The sequence below is a fragment of the Motacilla alba genome, chromosome 1A, assembly GCF_015832195.1.
Source record: "Motacilla alba alba isolate MOTALB_02 chromosome 1A, Motacilla_alba_V1.0_pri, whole genome shotgun sequence".
In the NCBI taxonomy this organism is placed as follows: Eukaryota; Metazoa; Chordata; class Aves; order Passeriformes; family Motacillidae; genus Motacilla; species Motacilla alba.
This window is the reverse complement of record NC_052031.1, coordinates 27,183,483-27,207,548: the sequence shown is the minus strand read 5'-3', so window position 1 is coordinate 27,207,548 and position 24,066 is coordinate 27,183,483. Positions and strand designations below refer to the sequence as shown.

The window sequence follows — 24,066 nt, the reverse complement described above, 5'->3', positions numbered from 1 at the left end:
TGCTGCAATTACTCCCTTAACAGTAGTGTTGATGGGCAGAATAAAATGAAATTAAGTCCATCACATTTAAGCATGCCTAGGTTTCATTTGATATCTTCAGTGGGTCACTGCTGAAGTAATTTGGGCCCCTACTTCTGCATTGGTTCCTCATTCTTCGTTCTTCATGTTCTTAATAATTCTTCACACTTGGGAATTTGCAAACCAACAGTCATACTGATTTACTCCACTTCCTTCTAAACTGCAAAATTGTTATCAATATAAATTGTAGAAAGAGTTATCATTCTTTCTATGATCTGGAATGATGAGGAGGTGAATTCTAATCTGAGGATGATACATATGTAATTGCATTTTTGTCTGTCCTCTTTATCCTTATGTAAGACAGAATAAACACAAGAGTGGGCATTCATTGCAGCTCAGAAGCATCCTCCATGGATGGATATTCCCAGTGACAATAATTTCCTGGTCTGGAAATGGGAGTAATTCTAGCTGCCCTTTAGCATTGCGTTATGTCACATCTGGTTATATTTGTATAATAACACACACCAACATGACAACTCAGTGCATCATAATGGCCTAGTGTGAGGAGATAAAGCATAAATAGAAAATGACTGGCTAGGAAAGTGATGTATGATGCCTCAAAACAGCACCTGAAAAGAAGAAAAAGTACGAGATTCATACCTTATGAAAACAGGCACAAAAATGGCCAAAATATTTATAGATCCAAAGTTAAATGTAAGGAATTAGTAGAAGGAATACCATTTTTACTTTAAAACAGCATTCAAGAGTACAAACATAGTGCAATAGAGTGTTGTTCGTGCACAGATCAGTAAAAACATGAGAATAAAGGTGCACGATATTGCACACATCATTAATCTAATGAGGCCAAATGAAGGGGGAGAGGTCCAGTGCAGTGTTTGCATGCAGAGATCACAGGATCTGTATGTACTGAAGTGCGCTATGTCCTGTGGCGCACTGTGTTAGTGCATCAGGCTCCTGGCAGAGAATATGCTGTGTAACTTTTTCTTGGAATCAGAGTTTCGTGTTGAATTTTCAGTGACACGTACAATGCCAATGGACAGCACTGCAACCCCTCCATCGATAAGGATTTGTACCAAGGAGCAGCCTGAATATCAAAGACACAGTAGAACTGGCCGAAGAAGACAGAAAATACACAGAAAACAGACAAACGTGTGATTTTCCTACTTACCTCACAGGACTCCATGAAGGGAGGGGGAAAAGTTTCAGCATAAATGCTTCTCCAAAAGCTGTTGGCACTTTGTTAGGGGCAGCAATAGGTAAGTGCTGACTACACCAGGACTTATTTTATGATGCAGTGACTGAAAATTTGTATCATATCAAGAGTGACCGACCCACATGCAGGCAAAAGGCAAAATTAATCGTGTCATCTCTGCATTTCTCTATTGCTATTATTTTGTGGATTTTTTATTAACAATCCTTGTTTGAATGTATTATCACAAACTATTTCAGTCCAATGAATAAAACTTTTTTTCTCCAGACTTGAAATACTGGAGTGTCTCAATATCTTGGTTTATGGGGACTGAATGATCTTCACAAGACTTACTTATCAGGGTGTATGTGCTCTGTGCTTGCTAATAACTTTTCCATATCAAACATGCCAGTTTGAAAATACAAAAAAATAAGAAATCCAGAAATATTTTGGGTATTTCAACTGATACTCAGTCTGTACTCTTGCTTACTGAAACTAACAATTTTTCAAGTCTTTTTTATTGATGTAGTTCTAACCTCCATTCAGTTTAGCTTGGGGATATAGCCAGTTTCTCTTGAACAGAGCCAACTTTGACCCATAGCCCACATGTTCTTACATTTTGTACCATATATACAATTTATTATAGTAGAATAGTGAAATTCAGCAGTTGTAAAAGGCAATTTTATATAATTTTCATTTTAAAAAGCATTCTGTAGGATATTCTCTTTATTGTTCCTCTGTAAAATCTTACTCTCCCATATGCTGTCATTGCCACTCAAGAAAAAAGCCATTCTTTTTTTTTTTTCTTCAGAAGCGTAGTAGAAATCCATTGTACTTCAGAATTATTTTTTTCCAAAGAAATTTAAGTCATTCATTTACTAACTCTTGAAGTCAGAGAAATTGTGCGGAAGTCCTTTGTGCAGTCAGTATGATAAATTTCAAGTTGTACTGGTAGAAGAATGTGAATAATGGAAAAATTATTCAAGAATATATTATCCCCAAACTTTAAAGAAACCATACATATTAAGTTCCCTTATCCACTCCAGAAAAGGAATAAATTATAAATAAATATTTCAGGAGTAATTCATTCAAATAATTTATTTTAAAACTATCCATGCCCTGATTGAAACCCTATTGAAATAATTGATCTCACTTCTGCCAGCTCAGCTCCATAAAGAAATACACAAGAAGCTCCAGTATTTTATAGAATTAGGCTCTTTTAACTTCTGTCAACTTTTAACCCAGCTTAAAGCATTCTTTTAGTCACTAAATATTCACTTTTGATTCTGACTTCCCAATTCCCTCAGTTTTCCTTCCCCCAATTCTTTACAATTTAAAAATGTCACATTGCAAAATGTGTGACACAGTTATTTCTTAAATTATTCTGATGGCATTTTGTACTCTTTATTTAACTGAATTGGTAGGCCATTATATCACATTTACCTATTCGGTGCCCAGTTTAGCAATTTATTTATGCTGAACAAAATGTTATGTTGTGCAAGTTAGTCTGTTTCGCTTTTCCATAACTTAAGAATTAAATCTTCAAGACTGTAAAAAGCTGTGGGTTGATTTTTTTTTTTTTAAAGAATACAGAGATTCAAATAAGCACTTAAATAGATCTTCAAAAGAACACAACAGCAAAAGACAATAAAGTCCCTTATAATCCAAAGCTTGGGTAAATAGGCCTTCATGTAGGTCATGTGAGCCTGGAATTAGTTTTCTCTTTGAGAGGAGCAGGAGAATGTGAATGTCTGCCATCCGGTTCAGCCACTCTTTAGATCCAGATGGATTAGGATACTGTCCTTCTCTACAAGTAGATCCATTTTTCTTGTAGGTTCATAAAGGGAATGGAGACATCACAGCACCAAGTTCTGCAGCGCCTGACTTTTACAACTGCCATAGTAGGCAGTAGCTTCTTTATAAACCACACAGCAAGCTTAGGAATGGCAGCCAAAACGCCATTGCATAGCTCAGTACCTTAAGCTAGAAACTAAGGAATGCTAAAAAAACCGCATGTGTTTTCAACCTCCTTTATTGTCTTTCTGTTAGGTTCAAACAATTAATTATTTTTATTCTAAATCAGAGAAGGGGTAATCATTTTTATGGAGGAGGAAGTTTAATTAACCAGCACTTCAACGGCTACAACATTGATTTAGGATTTAGGGGCACCTTTTTTCAGTTTCCTATTTTCCCTGAAGCATTTGATTTACTCTTTTTAGCTATGGTAGTATATGCATATTGATTCAACAGGCCAAAACCCCACATTCATTGTTTTGCATAGTCACCAGAGCACTTGCCTAAGACAGGTAAATCTGAATTCCATTCCTGATGCTAAAGACCTATATTTTTATCTGAAGTGTTTAATGGAGCCAGGGCCAGACGTAGAACCAGACTGATTCCCATGTGATTTTCCTAAATGTAGTCTAAAGTCATGTTCATATTCTCTGGACCAGTGAGTGTTGAACTACTTCATGCTATATTACCTCCAGGAGGGTCTTCAGAATACCTTGGAGTGCAATAATAAAATATTCACAGAAGGGACGTGATTTCAAATCTTTGCAGACAGAAGAGCCGGTTATCCCCATATCCCCTGTCTCTCCTTTCCTTCCTCCTTAACCTGAACCTATTGAAACACATGTGGCTAAAGAAAGAAGAGAGTTTGGATTTTTGCATCTTGATTACACACAACTGTTTCTTCTCAAGCCATTAAAAGTTATTTGTAGAGCAACTCTTTTCTACATCTGAAGACAGAACTCCGTGATGAGGCTGTTCTGAGCAGGCAGTGTCACTGAGCAGCACTGTGACTGTGTTCAAGGGGTCTCAGGACAAGGGAAGAGATGAGAATCTTGACACCATTTTTCAGACGGCTGATTTATTATATTATGATGTATATTATATTAAAAATGCTGCATTAAAACTATACCAAAAAATAGAGAGAAAGGATTCATCAGAAGTCTGGACAGGAATAGAAAGGAATGATAATAAAAGCTCGTTACTCTCCGAGAGTCTGACCCAGCTGCATCTTTGACTGGTCATTAACTAGAAACAACCAGCATGGATCAATCAAAGATGCACCTGTTGCATTCCACAGCAGCAGATAATTATTGTTTTTCTTTTCCTCTGAGGCTTCTCAGCTTCTCAGGAGAAAAAATCCTGGCAAAGGGATTTTTCAGAAAAATGTCATGGTGACACAGCACATCTGCAGTAATTCTAGAGCATTGACCTACTGTCCTCGTGCTAAGTCTTCTTTTTACGGGGAACTTCACCTCTCTCTCTCCAAGATGATGCTCTGTACAGTGAGTCATTCACATCAACAAGGGGTTGAGCCAAATTCCACCACCTGGCATATTTTATAATCTATCCATTCAATACCATCTTTGATGTTGCTTGTTTATGTGACTGTCCCCAAACATTTTATAAAGTGCACTGTATTTAGCTTAAACACTGGCTGCATTGCTCAGTACCATGACACTGCTGTTTTTCGGTAGACTTGGCCCCAGGTGTTCCATTCAACTTGAATATTTGATGCAATTTTCAACACACACAAAAATCCATGACTAATTTAAACATCTCAAATTCTCCTTTCACCAAAGATTTAAATCAAATTTCATATGATATGCAATTATGCTGCTTATTTCAGACTACTTTCATTATTGATTTTTTTACACATTAACAATTTAGGTATCAAGAGTACTGGTACAAGAGGTTGCTCAACATTGTTCAAACCTCAATCATTGTAAACTGCCTGGAAGCAAACTTATACTCTACAGTTATTTTTCGAGATACAAAGAGCCCAGGACCAAGGAAGGACCAAGGAAACAAGGAGGATGGCAGGATTTCTATATTCCTCAGAAAATCTTTTTAAGCGTAATATCAATTTCAGTTAAAAAAATAAGGCAGGATTCACAGAATCTTTTTTTTTTTTTTTAACAAAATGGATATTTGTGTGACAGTATGTTTACATATACATATAATATTTTTCATACAGATAAATAAACATAATAATAAGTTTTCAGGCTAGAATTTGATCAAAAGTTGACAAGGCAATGGTTCTGATATTCCTCCAGAATACAAAAGAACAAAGAATAAGCTTTTCCCCTCTTTAATGCAGAATATAAATATTTTACAATCCATTTGAATGAACTTTTAAATCTATGGTTACTCTATGGTGTTTCCCCACTCTATAGTGTTTCTCCTCATCAGACTGTTCTTTACATATATTAAAATAATTCAGAAAATGTTTTTGAATCATGGTTGCTTGTCTCTCAAGTGAGCTAAAAGTTGACATAAGGGAATTTTCCTGAACTTCTGTTCAAATGTTTAAAAGTTTTCTATGATGCCAAAGTACTTTTGCACAAAATGTCTAGAGAAAGTTTGATGACTTCTAAACATCAGGCCCTAAATATTATTTTATACTTTTATGTTTGGAGTTACACACACAGATTTATAATTAGAGTTGTAGGTGCCTTTTATCCAATAACCACCTCAAAACCAGTTTATTTTGCAATTCTCTCAGTTAACTTGCTGTCTCATTGATATGCTGGTTCGGATAAGAAGCTCTACATAAAAATTTTTGAACTAATTATTATATTAGTTTCATTGCCTTTTTTCTTTTTATTTTCCTATTTCTCTGAGACCCCAGAAAAAAATATAATTTAATATGTTTGATATGACGTGAAGCACAACATTGTGTGTGAAAAAAGTCATGATAATTTTTCATCAAATTGCAATTTTTAAATATCTGCAGTAAAGTTAAAAAAATAGATTGCATTTCTCTGATTTAAATTGTCCATTAGCATTTGGTAATAATGATGAATAGTTTTTCTGTACAGTAAAATAGAATTCATTGGGTTTTCTTTTTCCTTGTATTCAAAACTGCTGATTTTTATGGTATGGTTAAGGACATAGTACCATTAAGGTGAGATTCCTGGCTGTGTAGAGTTTATTTATACTTGTAGTGAAACATTTTCAAGTCTTTCTTTTGGGAACTTGAAGATATTTTTCATAGTGTAGAACATTTAATCTACTTTGCCAACCACCACAGTTTGAGTAAATCCCTCAGTTTCTCAAGACTTTTGTCTTTGGAAATGGTACAAATCAATGTAAATCCATGAAGGGCAGTAGAATTAAAGAAAAATTATTTTGGTTGTAGTTCTGAATTGGTTGCTCTATGCACAAGATTTCTTTTAAGTTTTCAGGCACACTTATTATAAATTTTCCCTAAGATCTCCATTTCACGCTTTCACAGTTAAACATCAAGAAGTAGGATTATTGCCCAACATTTGTGATTTTACAGGTTTTGTAGTCTAAGTCACTCAGTTGTCCAGGTGTTCAAGATGGCCACCACCTTAAGAAATTAATTCCTTTTATCTAATGAGTGTAAATGGAAAGTGAAAGTTTAATTACAGAAAAAGTTACACTGTACCAGGTTATTTGAGGACAGAATCTAATAAAAATCTTCTTTAATAATATTATGCTAGGTCACAAGCTAAAGTTTCGTCTTTTGCGTCTGTTAAGAATGATATCATCTTAGAGGGAAGAAGGCATAATGAAGTTCATGTAGACAATTTTTCCATTCAGAACTAGCAAATAAATTTTCCTATATCAATTTTTCATCTACAGCATTAAAATTCCTTAAAACTTAAACCTGAGAAAAATGTTATATGCTGCAAAGAAATTATACCATATTTCCTTTCTTAAAAAAAAGAATCAACAGGTTAGTATTTGAATTTCAGAGCTCCCTTGGCCCCTCAATAATTCCTCTGATTTTTGACATGTTTAAACTATAGTATCATGAACTGATACTATATTTTTGATAATCATAGTTCATAGTTTAGTATTCCCACAATCACTATTTTTTAATCCAAAAATTGTTTATCAGAACTTTTTTTGTAAATAGGCAAGGATAAATGTATCTTAACTGAATGAAAGCTCAGATGAAAGTGCACAGTGGTAGAATGTGAAAGTACATACAAACAAAATATTTTCTGTTTAATCCATCTCATTCCTCCACGACTAAAATGAGAAATGAACCAAAAAAAGTTTTAGAAAGATGTGATAAGCACCTGTTTCATCCTCACAGTTTTTGAGTATAAGATTTTAGAAATGCTCTTTTGGAATTGTTGTGTATTTTGAGACAGTTAATTTATAGATTCAATCATACAGTAAATGCAAAAGGCAGTGTCCAAAACCTGCTTCAATAGGAAGCCTTTTTAAAGCCAAAGTCTATTGCATGTGTGATTCTCAGCCCAATTAATATTAAAAAGTGACTACATTTTAATCGAGGGCTTCCATCTGTTGGTCAGAAACGGTAAAATTTTATGCATTGAGTAGATTTATGCACTTGGTTCTGTTTAAAAGTGCAGTCACAAAACACACACATTTCATAATAAGGGCAGAACGTGGTGGAGAGCCAGAAAGATTCAAATGAGACAAAACACATTATTTATGCCAGAACCAGGATGTGACCTCATTTAAATGTTGATTCAGATGTTTCAGTATATGCAGAATACACATTAAGTCTTCCTCTCCAACCTTCATTTGAAACTAAGTTAGTTACAGGAAAGTAATTACTGAGAAATGTAGAAATACAGCCTGCAGAGCCCAAGTAGCCAAATTCACAACAGGGAGTATTGCCTGAGGGGAAAGTCCCAACAGTTTCTGCAGGGGGGTATGATGTTGCTGGTTTGATTAGGATAGAGTTAATTTTCTTCACAGTGACTAATATTGATGCTGTTTCTAAAATGGAAGCAAGCATTAAATGTTCTACAGCTTTTTTGAGAAATTAAGAAAAATAACGTTTCGAGATGTATTTTTAGACCTAATACATAACTCCTGTGTGAGTGAGTGTGCATGGTTCGGTTAAAATTTCTAACTAATCTGTAGCTATTCTCAGAAACGGCTGCCATTTCCCATTTTTTTTAAACAAACATAACTCAGTAAGTTTAGTTGCTTCACTTAGAGTACATCAAAATATAGATTCAGGGATTTGAAATGTAGCGCATTTCACAAAATGAAATTCCTTTTTGCTTATTCTGTTTGCCATGGTGCAAATTTATGCCAAAGAATTGTAGCAATGTCTTTGTGTTTTAACACATACTAATGCACCGTGTCACAATTAACATAAAAAAAATCAGATAGCTGTAAAGACTATACCATAAAAACTCTTTGCCTTTGGTAAAAATGAGGATGACTCCAACTTTCCTAAATTTATCATACTTTTCACAAAAAGGAGAAACTATGCAATTGTTATTAGTAAAAAAAAAAAAAAAAGAGTAATTTCTATAGCTTAATATTTTTAAAACCTTGCAAGTGGAGAATATGAGGTAGCTATTCCATAGGGCCTTGCCTGATAACTTCCATGTATTCACATCTGACAAATTATATATCTCCTATAATTCTAAAACTTTTTGAGAAATGGATAACAATGATTAGCGACTTGTGCCTGGAAGATTAAATTACTTTTAACAGCTTTTTAAAAAGAAAGTTTTTTAAAGCTTACTTTTCAACATTATGTAATGTATGAATGGAATTGTTAACTGAACAGGTATTTATTCTCATTTACCATTAATTTTTGGATAGAATTATGTCTCCCAAATTTAGCAGTAGAGTTATCATTTACCAATAATAAGATTTTATCAATGTTCTGACAGAGTTCCAGTGATGCTTCATTACTGCCTTGAAAGACATCAAGACAAGAATGGACTATTACTGTTCCAAATGGCTGGTGATTTAAGAAACTTAAAAATATTCTGATATTTCCATGTATTTAAGGCAGGAGTGACTACAGAGAAAATTACAGTCTTTTGATCAAGCCTTAGTCTAAAAAGATGACCATTTCAACTAAGAGCTAATAAATCGTTGGCAATACATGATAGTCTAGTCATGTCAAGATGTATTATTTCAGCAATAGGTAGGTTTTAGACCATAAATTCATAGTTAAGTGATCCACTTGGATGTCTATGGGTGACATTGCTATTCTTCCTTTCACTAGCACAAATTTGCCTTTTTTTTTGTACTTTGATGGTTTTTAAAAATATAATTTACTAATTTTGTTCTCAGAAGCTATGCTAGAATTATTTTAATAATTCTACCTATTCACATGTTGGTTTACATCTGACAGAAACTACACTCATGATACCTATTTCTCATATTACTGAGCCATGCAAAAAAAATTCTTCTACTTTTTCCAGGAAGTTCCTCCACCTTCAGCATCAATGCTGTCACAGCCTCCATCAGAGGCAGGGTCTATGTGGGTTGCAAGCAACTGACTAAAATCACACAAATTATATTGTTTATGATATTATCCTTGACCAGGATCTTCTCCCCAGCATTTTTGTATTGTCTTGGAAGACTATAGTTGCTGAATGTTTTTTAATCTCTCATTAGCCTATTTTAAAATAATCTCTGATCAATAAAGAAGTGATCATAAAATTTAGCTCAAATTCTACGGGATGAGCTTTCTTGAAATACCTTTCAAAGTTCTATGTTTATTTCAATTATCATTAACTGCTTTTGTAAGCAAAATTCTAGAGATATATATCTAAGTTATATGTCTTTATTTAAGGAAAAAATATTTAAAATGAATGTGCAGGACTTGGTCAAGAAATGAAAATGGGAAATTAAAGAAAGGACACCACAGATTTTTGGTTGCACTCTCAGTCAGTCCCAGTTCTTTGTTTGACTAACATGTTTTTATGCAGAAGTTTCTCTGTATGATTTGATAAGTCTGGGGGAAATTTGAAGTTTTATTAATTTCAGACCTCTTTTGACATTTCATCAGATTGCAGTGCAAAACTCAGTGCTCCCAAACCTACTTTCCATAATCACACAGGAATATAAAGTGCACCTGTTGCACATATTAATGGAAGTCCATGAGAAGACTCATCCATATAGGTCTTGTTGTGTCTGAATGAATACTTCTGGAGAGCTGTGGTAAGTCCTTCCCACTCTGTGTCTGAAGAAGCTGATGAGATGCTATTATTTAAACCCAACTCTATAGATGTATTTAACAAGTCTTTCAAATAATATTTAATAATGTTCATAAAAGCCAAGCATTTAATTGTCACAAAAAATGTGTGTTTCCAGTTGGAGATTATTATAATAGTTACTGAATTCTACTTTTTAATCTAGCTTTGCAGTAGAAAATAAGCGGTCTGCTATAATACCAGGCTTTCAACCACACATCTACATTCAAGGAGGTTTTTTTTTCAGATACATTATGCAGAACAGTTTTAGAACAACCTGAAATGTAAGCTTTTTGTATTCGGAGCTTTATAATTAGCTTTAATCTTATCTAAAGATTAAATCTTGTATTATAAGATCCATGGCATTATCAAATAAAATAATCTAAACTTCAAAATTCTTGCTGTTAGTTAACCAGTCTTTTACAAGAATATTATTGTCCAATTTAGAAAGCTCTGGTGGGAGTTGATAAATTTTTGTGCTTCTAAATTTTCAAGCCTTTTTAACCCAGAGAATCTATTTCACTCATTCAATTTAGTAACCTTCAGCCGACAATGTCATAAGATCTGGATGTTTCCGTCAAAATATTATTTCTCTTTATTTCAACAACTACATAAAACCCAAAAATACTCTTTCCGGTAACTGAGCAGCAGGCTGAGTTGTTCAGTACAAACAGGTATGATTATAAGTTGAAACAGATACAAAAATAAATCAAAGAAAACTTTTTCTGAAGGCCAGGAATTGTAAGTAGAGCTTCTGTATAGTCACTCCTTCAATAGCAGCTATTTTTCTTCTGTACAAAACAGATAATGGTTTTTGCAGTGACATTTATTTCTCTACAAATTTTTCCTGGAATATTTATATCCCTTTTTTTTTTGCTCATCCTAAGAAGTCTCATATCATTGTGTTCTATTGTCACTGGGGACTGAATTGGCTGTGCAGGTCCAATTAATTTCCACTGGTATTGGATGACATCAGTTTCATCACATTTATGTCACTATGTTCCCACAACTTTGGCTTTTGGGTAATGACACTTCTGGAATTCCATGAGCACTTTCATGGACTACTGAAATACTGTCTCTGGAAAAAGAAAAAAGTAAAAGGGTGCTGGTTATTTCCAATCATTTTCCACTCCTTGATTGCTAAGCCAAAATGCTTGTAAAATTGTGTCTCTGTAGAAAATCTGTGATTGAAGCACAAATCAGGAATAATTTCTCAAGGAGCTGAAACATTTAATCTTCAAATAGCTGCTTCTAGAGTCTTGCCAAGAGTCACCTGGAAAGGACAAAGCTAAAAATATAATTACAGGAAAAAGCAATCTTAGGGATGCTTTACTGCTAGTAGAGAAGAGGTTGTTGTGTTTCCTACCAGTCATTCTGAAGATGTGGCAGCTTGCAGATCAACTAGTTTAACAAATGAGCTAAGATTGTTTCTCTCAAAGAACAAGATAAAGAATGTAAGTTTTGAAGTGGGTATGCAGTCTCAAACTCAAGTCCTTAGCAGTATTTCTATGCAGTAATAAAAGGCACATAAAGTACCTCCCAATCTACAATATGGTGACTAACTGCTTGGTAGTACCTTAGTGATAAAGCAGTATTGTGCACCGAAGATACTATTTTTTTGGGGTTGTTGGTGTAGATGCCTTTAGGCAGCCTGTTACTAAAACAAAATTGTTTTCTTGGATGGAACTGTTATATCTGTTACTGCTACAAGATCAGTTAGTGACATTGGGTAAATGGTCATTTACTTTACTGCTATTATTATCTACATATTCTACATCTTCACTGTTGTTATCTTTTGTTATTATTGTTATAATAACATCATTGTTATCTACATATGCTTTGTAGAAAAGTCATATTTCCACTGAGGCCTAAAACTTCTGAGTTAAATACAAATGATCACAGTACCTATTTTAGCAAGGAAAACTGCTTTAAGTCTTGCAGGCCAAATACCATTGAAAAATTATATAGATATTTATGTAGGTATCTGAAGGCAGTGTGTCAAAAGGATGGAGCAGGCTCTTTTCAGTGGTCCCAAGCAATAGGACAAGGGGCAATGGACCAGAAAAGTTCCACCTGAGTATAGGAAAGAACTTCTTCATTGTGCGGATGACTGAGCACTGGATCAGATTGTTCAGAGATGTTGTGGAGAGTTTCCCCCTCTGGAGATATCCAAGAACCATCTGGACACAATTCTGTGCCATGTGCTCAGGGATGGCCCTGCTTGCGCAGGGAGCTTTGAGCAGACGACACTCTGTGGTCCCTTCCAACCTGACCCATTCTGTGAAAACATTAAACATTTTTTTTTTGTTTTACTTCACCTATTCCATATTTAAAAGTAGATAAATAAGACTTGCACATACATTGATTAAAAATTTAATATAAACACAGAATTTTTAATAAAACATTTTAACCGGTAATGGAACAGGCAATGTTTGATAGCAATATACACTCTCAAATTTTGCTCAGGGCTCAGAAACACCAGTTATTTACATATATGGTGTATTTACACATACAGTGATTATCTGTAAGTAAAGTAATTATTTAAGGCAATATAAGACAGTGTTGACCAGTCATGTATAATAACCTGAGTAATAACAAAAAAGTACCAGTTAGAACAGTGGAAAGTTAAAACCTGAGGAAAAGGAAAAGCAGGCACAGGGAAAACACAGAATCTTGAAAGTAACCTCTTGAAGCTAGAATGCCTTTCAAAAATATTTTATATTATCTTGAGGAGTATTTTCCAAATTATATCAGCAGTGATATGGTTACATTTGATTTTAATATGAATGATTTGAGAAATTAACTAGTGTTGGATGGAATAATAACTTGCTTATAAGAAAAAAAAGAACTTAGTGAAATAGTCCTCTACAAAGGAATGGTCTATATAGAACCGTGAGGCCAAAATCCCATTGCACTGAAGGGAAAATACTGGTCATGATCTGATCAATATAAGCCAGCATGTTAAACTAGCTTGTTTCTTTATCATCATTGTCAGATTCTTGTACTTGAATCAAATAACTGACAATGAACTGATGGAATGATTTTCAGTGTCAGCATTTGCAGAGCATGAACTGCATAAAACTATAATCAAGCTAGTTTTAGCTTAATGATAACCTTATAGTAATGCAGTGCATTTTCCTCTACTGCCCTGGTGAATGATCTCCACTTCTTCTACCTGTGGCAGCTCCCAGTTGCACACATCTGCTCTGAAAAGCTGTAGCAAAACCAGAATAGTGACAGCAGATAAAGAGGTTGTAGGCCTGTTTGAAAGGCTTCAGAGGCACTGAAAGAAATGGCAGGAAAAGTCACAGAGCATGTAAAACCAGCTCTACTGGCTTAGGTCACAGATTTAATACCTTGCCTATATTAGCAGTTAAAAACTACAAAGATAGGAAACTAAATTTAGCATGTATGGTAGATTTTCTGCATTTTAAATCCATAACCATTTTGGAAGCTTTCTAAGCCATGTCTCACTTCTGTGTATCATTAGATTTCTCTTCGTTACACACATCTAGTCTGCCCTTCAACTAGTTTAAACTTTCATCTTTCCAGAGTGGATATTATAGGAGGAATTATGACCTTTACTGCTATTGTTATTATCATCATTACTTAATTTCTGATAATATATTTGAATCACTGTCTTATAACCACTTTGACTTTGTAGACCTGTATCATATCTCCCTTGATTGCTTGATAGTCCTAGTTTATTTAGTTGTTTCTTGAATGCAAGAAGGCCCAATATTGTGATTAAAGTAGAGACCTTCTTGAATCTGACCTTTCCACCTCTCCTTATATCCCTGGGATAAGGAACCAGGATTTAAGTAGCAGGTGAAACATAAACTTATTCCATGGCACAGTAGTTTTCTATATTTTGTACTTCAATTCTCTCCTAATAACTCCTGACATGCAATTTACATTTTTGCTTTACTTATTTTGCTTTCTCTGGGAATGCTTGGAGAAGGCAACAAAGAATAAAGTTACTGAAAAGATATGGAAGAGAAAGAGTTCCTTCCAGTTTAACAAAAGTTTCTTTGGCTAGAAGGCAATGACATGTAAAACGACAGAATTTTTAGATTTCATGGCAGAAAATGATCTTTAGGACGCGGATCATAGTCAAGCCTCCACATTATAACTATGTTTCTTATTGTTGCAGAAATGACAATTTGCTACAGCATTTGAATGCCGAAATAAGAAGACTGCTGTATGTAGCCTGACCATGACAGTCCCATGGATCACTTGTACATCAGGACCCTTCATATTTACTTGCTGATGATATTGCTTCAGAAGCTATTCCATTCTTACAAATTATAAAGTAGTCTAGACATGATGATGGCAAAACTATTGCACCCTAAGGAGTTCAAGCCTATTGAAAATCCTATATTATCCACAAAATCAGATCTGAATTAGTAGCAATCCACTTTCTTAGAAAGGATGTTGCAGTATTGCTAGCAGGTGTTTTGAAAAATGTGCCAAAAACTCATTATAGTGATTAAACTTCAAATGATATTTATAAGTGTTTTCCTCCCTTACCGGTAAAGACACTGCATGGCTTAATAATATTTTGATTAATAGATGATAAATGCTCAATTCTTGCCCTAAATTTGCTCAACCTCTGTTAGCAAAATTTAGAATAGTGTGCCCAGAATGCAGTGGTTTTAAACTGTTGGTCTTGTAACAGTTGTCTAAAGCTTGCTTTTGCTCCTAAGGTAATTTTTGACACATATCCAAAAAACGACAAGGAAGATGCATGCATGCACAAAAGGGATGCATAAGACAATGCTAAAGTGAGGCTTTAACTAATTTACCATGTTGGTTCTGCTAGCATTGTTTTTGCATATTTGAAAACTCAACTTAAAATATGATCTGGTATCCTGGCTGCTGAAGATTTGGTATTATATCAGGTGTTCTTGTCAGTGGACGCACACCTGTAGCACAAAAAGACTTGATTGTGACAGCTGCCTGTATGAATTGATTTTTGATTTGATTTGTAGAAGCGGAAGTCTAAGTGGTACTTAGAAAATCTGTCCCTGGGATTCTATAGGTACTATGGGTAGGGTCAAATGGTGTATACACTTCTTTGGAACTCCTCTAAGGCAGTACTATATGGCCTAAGTGCAGCACTGTGCCTTTCTATACTGGCAATTACACATTACAGTGGTATGTCAGCAATTGAAAGCCAAAAAAATTAAAAAAGCTAAAGAATTTTCTACATACTTCAAAGAAGTACAATAGGATTAAAATCTTATAGTTCTTATTTGCAAACAAATATGATTGCACATATAGTCATAAAAACTTTTTTGTTATGCTTTCTTTTTAAGAAACTTTTTGGTATATATTGTCTTCATGCTGTTTGTCTGAGGGGAAAATTAGTCTCAGAATATTCAACTGGAGTTGGATTACTTTGTTAATCCTAGATTTGGAGTTGAATTCTGAGTACTCAAAATTCTTGGAAGGTCAGGCAGGGAGGGTGTCTGGAATGAAACTGCTTATGAAAGGAGGGACTGCCATGAGAACACCAGCTATTGGCGCTTGAATTGATGACAAATTCATGTGAATGAACTACAGTAAACAGATATTCAACTGCCTTTCCCTATGGACAATCTGACTTGATTAGCTGGAATGCTAAAGATAGAAGCCTCTGTTTCTTTCAGAGCCATGTGTGATAGACTCCCAGGTCAAACAGAAGGGCCCTGAGCCAGCTGGGGAGCTTTCAGAAAAGTTGTGTTTCTACATAGTAAATGGCCACCTTGAGGGAAGCAGTTAATAGTGATCATGTCAACAACACTGGAAAGTGACATTGTAAAGCTTGATTCAGTTGGAATTATGTTTTGTTTAGCCGTATGAGGCTGGAAAAGCATTTATGACCTGACATGAAAATCAGGGTTCCTCTTCAGGGAGAGGAATAGTTTTTTTTCAGACCATGACTTAGCATTTATGTCCTGCTACTGTTTTGTATCTTTTAGGTTGTCTGGAAAAATTTTGTATGAGAAAATAATTGAGCATTTCAGGTTTAGACTAACATATCTGACATGACATTCAGGCATTATGCATTTATAGGAAGTTTCCACTTTCCTTATTTCTCAATCACCTCTAGGAGGAAATATCAGTATCAACAGATACTGATAACAGTAAAACAACCAGGCTACGTAGAACACATAGCTGGCACTGACATTAACTTTTTTTTTTTTAGTGGCATTACAGAGGAGTTCTAATAAAACAGAAATGCATTATAATAATAATATTTACATTACTGAAGTCCTCTAGTTTTCTTTTATCCTAGAGAGAATTTCTTCAGTGTTTCTTGTAAATAGAGAGGGTTTTTTTATTTAAGATTTCATAAATTGCATATTTCTGATCAAAAATAAGTAACTTGACTTTCCTCAGGGTATTGTTCAGGAGCATTACTATCCCCGACCCCTCTCTTTTGAGGTATAGAACCAGCGTTGTGTATACAGCATCTACTACATACACATAACCAAATATTGAGGATTTGGAAAAAGAATCTAGCTCCATAATATGACACGTGTTAATAATCACAGCAACTTTTGGTGTAATCTTTTTAGTAGTATTTCCATCATTATCATATAAACAAGCACAAAAGATTCAGAACAATGGGAATTTAGGCCCTTCATCTAAGAAGTGAGCTCAACATGGAATTATTTGGGATTAATACACCTTCTTAATCAGCTCAGCAGAGGATTTATTTTAAATTAACACAGTTCATGAAAACACAAGCTTTGTGGTTAAGGTGTTATAAATGGTGTACAGTCTTTAGCTAAGCCTGTTAGTGGCATGAAAATAACACTTCTGTTTTGTAAAAAATATTTACCAACTAAGCCTCTAAACCCTGTTATGTGACTTTGTTGATGAAAAACACAAATGAACACATTCATTATTCTAGAATGTTTAAAATTATTTCTCTTATACACAACTGCTATGATTTAGCAGTTGATTTATTGAATATGATTTATTTTGAAATAAGTTGTGAGAGGCCTAAGCATTTGCTTGGACTTGTCTAGACTTGTCTGGTCTTATTGTAGCTAATCTTGGTTGAAGTAGGAAACTGGACAGTAGTTAGGTGACTAGAGTTTAACTTGCTTTAACTGGCTTATTTTAGCTTTACACATCTAGATAGTTTTAGCCTGAAGAAATTACACCATCTACTGCAAGTGTCTTAAAGGTCAAAGTTTTGAGTTTAACATTTGTAAGACACACTTCCCAGAACAGCCATCACAGTTTTTCTCTAAGCAGATGCCTCCAGGTCAACAAATATTTCTCCCATTCAGAGGAATAACTTTGGTTTACAGGACAGTTTGCTAGGAAAGGTTCACAGCTGAAGCTTCTGTGATGGATGAATTTTGCCAGAGCACATGTGTTTACCAGACATGGTTGGTAATTCTTTAAAACCGCAGCTGTTGCTGAAATAACATTGCAAACCTGCCCCTGCTACGTATTGCCAAAAATACCACAGTGTGGGAACAGTTGGTCTTCTGGGTAGGTTTGACTTTTTCTGATCCAGTCCTTCTTCTTCCTCACTTGACCTTTGATATTATTTTCTGTGTTCTTGAAAACAGTGCAAGTAGCCAAATATATTAGAATTCCCTGACAGTGAAGATAGAAATAGAAGAAGACAGGATTCCTGTGGGAGAAGGGCAGGTGGCAACAGCAAAGGTAAAGTTTACTTTAATAGATTTTCCACAGCCATGAAGGATTGAGAGGGAGAGAAAGAAATAATTGCCTTTGCTCTGAGCAGATAGGTTAAATCACATTGCCTTGCTCCAACATTTCTCATCTAGGAAAACAAAATCCTGGACAGCATAGTCCTGTAGTGCTAACCCTTGCCAGAAAGCACACTGAGGGTTATTTGCTGCATACACAGGAGCTCACTCTGCTCAAAGCAAAATAGATGCACCTTCCTGCCCCAGGCACACACAACAACAAATCTCTTCTGGATATCTGAGAGGAAGGACTGATCATGTAGAATACCTGAGTCAGATTAAATTTCAGAGAAGGAAGGAGGTTGTAGATATATACTGAACTGTTTCTTAGGCATTTAAAGTAAGCAGTCCAAAACAACCTACTTATTTTGATCAAGACTATTTTAGATTTCATGAGATTTCCCTGCTCAGTTTACCCCCAAGCACTGTATGCCAGAAGTAATCAAGAACTGAAACAAATGTGCTGGCAAGCAACCTGAGCTAGCAGATCAGAAATCCTCCTGCAGACTTCTTTCTCTACCCTTGGACAGCTGTTACCTACATGAACAGTCCTGTACCATTGCTGCAGCCTGAAAAATGAACTTGCTCTCTGGCCACAGAGGATTTGAGAGCAGCAAGCTTTAGCTCTCATTAATTTTTGGTTCTTAAGAAATTGATAAGGAGTAAATAAAACATATAGTAGACACTGTTCACCAAGTAGTTGGGTTTTCAGTGTCTGAGGATGCTTCTTTGTCTTTCAGCCTTGAGAGAGACAAAAGTACTTACATCCTTTGTTCCTTTATTTCCAGACTCTAAGGAAGAGAGTAATGTATAACATACCCCTCATTCAAGACAGATTATCTACATCTCTTTGTAGAACTAGGAGACAGAATATTTTAACCCCATCATAATTATTAACAGGGCTAAGGATGAGCAATATCTTACAAGTATATCCCAGGGCAGGTCTTCAAATCTGCAGGAACCATCTCCTTGGGCAGAAAAAAACTCATCAATCCTTTCAACTTTAGGGCCACAATGATGGAGGAACCTATATCCCATGATGTGTTGATAGAGTCTTGTTTTTTTCAAAGAAGTGCTTTAGATTTTTCTTCATTTTAAGAATTGATGTTAATTAGTAATTGTTATTAATCACTAACATATGAATTTCCTGCTATTTCCAGATATGTCTTTCTTTCCAAAAAAAAAATAAACAAGGGAAAAAAGTTTTCAGTAAAAATTTTTCGCATTTACCCTGATCCTTTCTACTTTTCTTTGTAATGTAATGGATAGCACAGGAAAAGTGTCACTGACAGAGAGGTTATTTCTCCAGCTTTACAGAGTTGAAGTCAGCTCTGTCCCTTTGTGGTGACCAAGCAGCAAAACCCTCTTCGAGGGTGACCAAGTAGCAAAACCCTACAGCTACAACATCGGGGGTTTGAACAATTCTTAACCCTGTATTTGGGAACTTCTGTATGTCAAGCATCTCAGAAGAGACCCTTCTATTAAATATACCTGAACCTAACTCTAAATTGTGAGAGCAGCAGCTGAGAATTAAGCTCTTGTTAAGCTCTTGTCTTGGCAAGGCCATCTCTGCACATAAGCAGAAGCTCTAAAAACTTTCCTGAAAGGATAAATTAAGCTGAAGTGGATAATGACAATCAGAAACCTTAACATGGGACTCAGACCTAAGATGCTAGTTTCAGTATGGTCTTGAGAATGTACTCTTTAGATTATTCTTCAAAACTAATGCTGTTTTCATCATGTCAAACCTTGCTATTTTCATCAGTATTTTTTTTTGTAATGCAGAAGCATATCCCAATTAGTTTCCAAAAATCATTCTTGTGTTTTGTTACCTGAAAACAGGGAGTAAAGGATAGGAATCACAGCTTTAGGATGGTGAGTGTGATTATACAAAGCCCCAACATATAGACCATATTTTTAAACTTTACTTCTGTACAGAAAGAAAATACTTCAAAACTACTGAAGCTAGTTTTGAAAATGCAGCTTGGTTATGACAGTAATGGGAAAACTTTTAAACTATAAAAATTTTGGGTTCTTTTCTGTTACCAAAAATTCATAGACGTACCTTGGATATACTTCAAGTTTGATTTGAGTAAAGGCTAACAAAGGCATTCCTTTCTTCTCTGGAAAAGAAGCAAATTATGTCTATCTGCCACAAAGCAAAGTAGCATTGACCTGTGATTTTGACATTTTCTTTTAGCAGCTGAGTCTCTTTGCCTGTTGCTAGAGTTGTTTCTTATCTCCTTTCCCACATATCAATTATAATAACTTCTTGCACTCCAACATGTTGTCAAATTTCTTAATGCTTTTCTGGGTAGCTACTCAGTAGGGATATCTGTTTTGAACATCTAAGATTCTAAAGTTCTCTGAGTCATTCTCAAAATGCAGCTGGAGTTGGTAGCCATGCTATTGTCCTAAATAAAGATATTGGAATAGAGTGCAGTCTGAAATATACATGAATGAACAAAAGAAGATAAGGAGAATTTCTCCAGAGAGTCATACTGCACAGGATGTATTACATTACAGGTATGCTGTGAATGACAATACTTTCATGGTTATTGCATTAAATTTTAATTCAGCCTTCTTAATGATAAGTGTTTGTTTCTGCTATGTAGCAAACCTGCAAAAAGAAATATGAAAACTCTAATTTTATTTAAGTGTCATCTTTTCTTGCTGTGTATGTGGGAATAAATCAGAACTTATTCTGATGACATTATCAGCCATAAACATTACAAATTGACACATTTCCTAGTAGGCTCAGCATTATAATGAACTTTGCATACTGCACATTGATATTCAACCACTGTAAAATGCTTTCATTACAGGACATTTTTGTGTGCCTTCAGTCATGTACAAATCTAACAAAGAACAATCTGTAGAGTTAAGGTTTAGTTTGAAATGTCAGTTACTATTCATAAACATCAATAAAAAAGCATTTGTCCTAATAACATTTGGAAGCAACAAAAAAAAAATGACCAATTTGTGCTTCAGAATGGCATCACGAAATTATTGCTTAACACACTGAACACTTCATTGCTGTATATTTGCTCTTTATTTTTAGAGATGTTTGGTGTAGTTGAAGCACAAACTTTATGTTTCTCAAGACTCATAAAAATTGTTCATATATAAAAAACATCATTGTATTATCCCACTAACTGATATACTAAAGCTCCAACCTTCCTCTGTCCTTCACCTGATACAGAGTTTTGATTCATGTTTCATGGTAGCAGGGTAAGTTGAGTTTACATAAATTTTATAGTGGAAGAAGAGGTTTGAAGCAAATCAGAATTTTTTTTGCTCAGTCTCAATGTTTGGTTTTATTCTACAGCTGGATGTCTTGAACTGGTTTAGTAACAAACTTGCATGGAGTTTATGACATGACCCCAAAACTTCTTGAAACAATGGGATGATGACTATGTCGAAAGTTGACACCTACCAAAGTAAAAAGCTGTTTCTAAATTGAAAGCCATGCTTATTTCTTTCCTTATTTACGTATTAGCTCATAATCCATAATGAACTTGACATTTAAGCAAGAAAGGAGCCAACATATAGTTGTTGTCCTCTTGAGAAAACCAACAACTGACAAGTACAATCAAATTCCCTGAAATAGAAGTTGTTTTGCATTTAAAAAAAAATGTTTTAATTACACTTACAAACAAACACTGATTCCACAATGGCTTCTGGAAAGTTGGGCCAAGAATATAGATAAAGAAATTATTATACTATTTGAACAAGATGGTGTGACACAGAAGACTGCCTTGTAATGAATCTGTGCAAAGAACCAGGCTCCTCTGGAGGGATGAACATGAAAGTAGGAACTGGGACAGTCACTCAGCTGGTAGGCCAGAAAGAACTGTGCTTGGAGTGGGGGTGCAGAGGACAGAAAAAAAAAAAGGAATCATCTCACCATTATGTCTTATTTAAATCTTTTATCTTTTACTGTCAACAGTCTGTTTCAAAGAACCTCCTTTTCTGCTGCTGCTTCAAAGAGAGTTAACAGCTACTGTTGTTATCTGTTTCTGTGTTTCAGACATCAGAAATCCCTGCAGTGGGTCAGAAGCAGCGAGAATTTTTAGCTATATAAAGAATTCCTTATATGGTTCTAACTTGCAGCACCTAAATGTATAAACAGAAGAAGAAGCAGAACTCCTGACTCACAGTGGCCTCTCTCCTCTACAGATACACATGCTTTTTTTTGCTTGTCCAGCCCTAGTAGTTTTTTACATGCTCCTCTCTGACACATAGAGTAGAATGCACTGTGTTAACTTCATGATGAAGATATTCAACTGACTTCATGCATTTTTGAAATCTCACAGGATAAAAGCCAAGAGCTGAAGTCTGCCTGGATGCCAAACTCCTTTACAGACTTTACCACTTACTTTATCACTATTTTAAGCCCAAAGGGTTGGTGCTGATAAAGTCTATCCACGAATATTAGTCTTTCCCTGGTATTAGGACATAATATAAAGGAACCTCAGTAGGCTGAAAGATCTTCACATTCCTCCTGCAGGCAAAGAGAAAATGGGAAGTTAAGCCAGGTAACCATATTAAGCCTTTTTCTCTAGTTTGGTTTGTTTGGAATTTTTAATTACCTATTTTGATCATGGGAGCTTTAGCATTCATTTTCTGAGATGTTTAGCTCTCGAGCTGTTGTAAAAGAAGTCAAGCATTGAATTGTGATTCTAAACTCCTGTGTAATATCCCTGCTGGGCTCCTAAGACTGAGGTGTTACAGTGCTTTACTTACTTGTGCAAAGGGTCCAGCAAAGAACTAAATAGGTCACCTTTGAAAAATATAAGAATTAAACAGCTTTGCATGATAAAATGGAACAGAAAGCTACCACTGTAATTTCACACTTCAGAAAAAAAAAAGCTACATATGAAAATAAAATAGTTACAATTAAAGTCAGAAAGAGACTGAGGTGAGTCAATGTCTAAATTCTCTCAGACAGACAGTATAGAAAATTAAAAACCTTATACAAAGTAAACTCTATGAATACTGATTTAAAAGGCTAAAAGGTGCTAGTAAACAGCTAAACATAGGGGATTGTTAGAAATATTTTAAAAATAACATCCAAAACCAATGATACACAAAAATACACTCACCAAAAATACACAAAATCAAACAACCAAAGAATAACCCCCAGAAATTATTCAAAAGATAAAATTTGAGTCTGAATGAGGAAAGCAGGAGAAAAGAGAATATATGATGCTGAGCTAAATGTTGCCATTTTGAAGTGTTTAGGAGGGACTTACTAACATCATGAAAATTTCCAATAGAGGATTTTTCAGCACAGGAACACTGTCAAAGATTTAATGAGGTTCAAAAGATGATACAAGTGCTAAAGAAACACTCAAGGAAGAAATGTGTATAGCAGAACAGCTAAATATGTAGTGTATTTGGTCCCCTAATGTGTCTCCATAGTGGTTTTCTCTTTTTTTAATCAGGGAACACTTTAAGAAGTGTTTCAAATTAAAATGTCGGCAAATGACTATTAAGATAAACCAATAAAAAAATTAATAAGACATTGACACGAAGAGATGATATTCAGCCAGGAACATTAAAGGTAATCAAATATGAAATTTCTAACTTCCAGTTAAAATCAGAAGGATGGAAAGGATCAAATAGGACATCAATTTTAAAAGACTCAAGGAGAGAACCAGGAAAATGAACTGACAAATCTGATTTAACTTCAGGCAAACTGTAAAGATTGGAACTCTAAGACTGACAGGGGCAGTGGAGGGGGGGAAAGAAGAGAGAGAGAGAGGAGACAGACAGAGAGGGAGATGGAAAAGGGAAAAGAATCAATGGAGATTCTATAGAGAGCATACTTTCCATCTAAAATCAATACAATACTCAAAAAAAGTCAGTGGCTACTCTGGGAACATTCCTAGGCAGTGGAGTTGATTCTATTTACCAATAAACTGTTAGAATACTCTATGGAAGGCTACTGGCTCATGCCAACTGTCACTGTCCTGTTTACAACTTAAGAGCTTACATAATCCCCAAAGAGCATTCTCAACATGAAGCCACATGTTTTGGAGAATATAAAATAAAAACTGTGCCCTTTTCTGAGCTCAAGTGTCAGAGAACAGTTGTAAACACATTAAATATGTTGGTATTAATACAACCCTAAACTTTAAGAATAACAAAG

General features: G+C 35.0%; 1 long non-coding RNA gene across 1 annotated transcript in view; it reads right to left on the bottom strand.

Annotated features, from left to right (window-relative positions):
• Window positions 1–2,138: 2,138 nt before the first annotated feature.
• LOC119708423 overlaps window positions 2,139–24,066 on the bottom strand; it is a 45,876-nt gene continuing 23,948 nt past the window's right edge. Inside the window, exon 5 of the long non-coding RNA XR_005259075.1 lies at window positions 2,139–11,272. This is a non-coding gene — a long non-coding RNA (uncharacterized LOC119708423). The remainder of the gene's footprint in view (window positions 11,273–24,066) is intronic.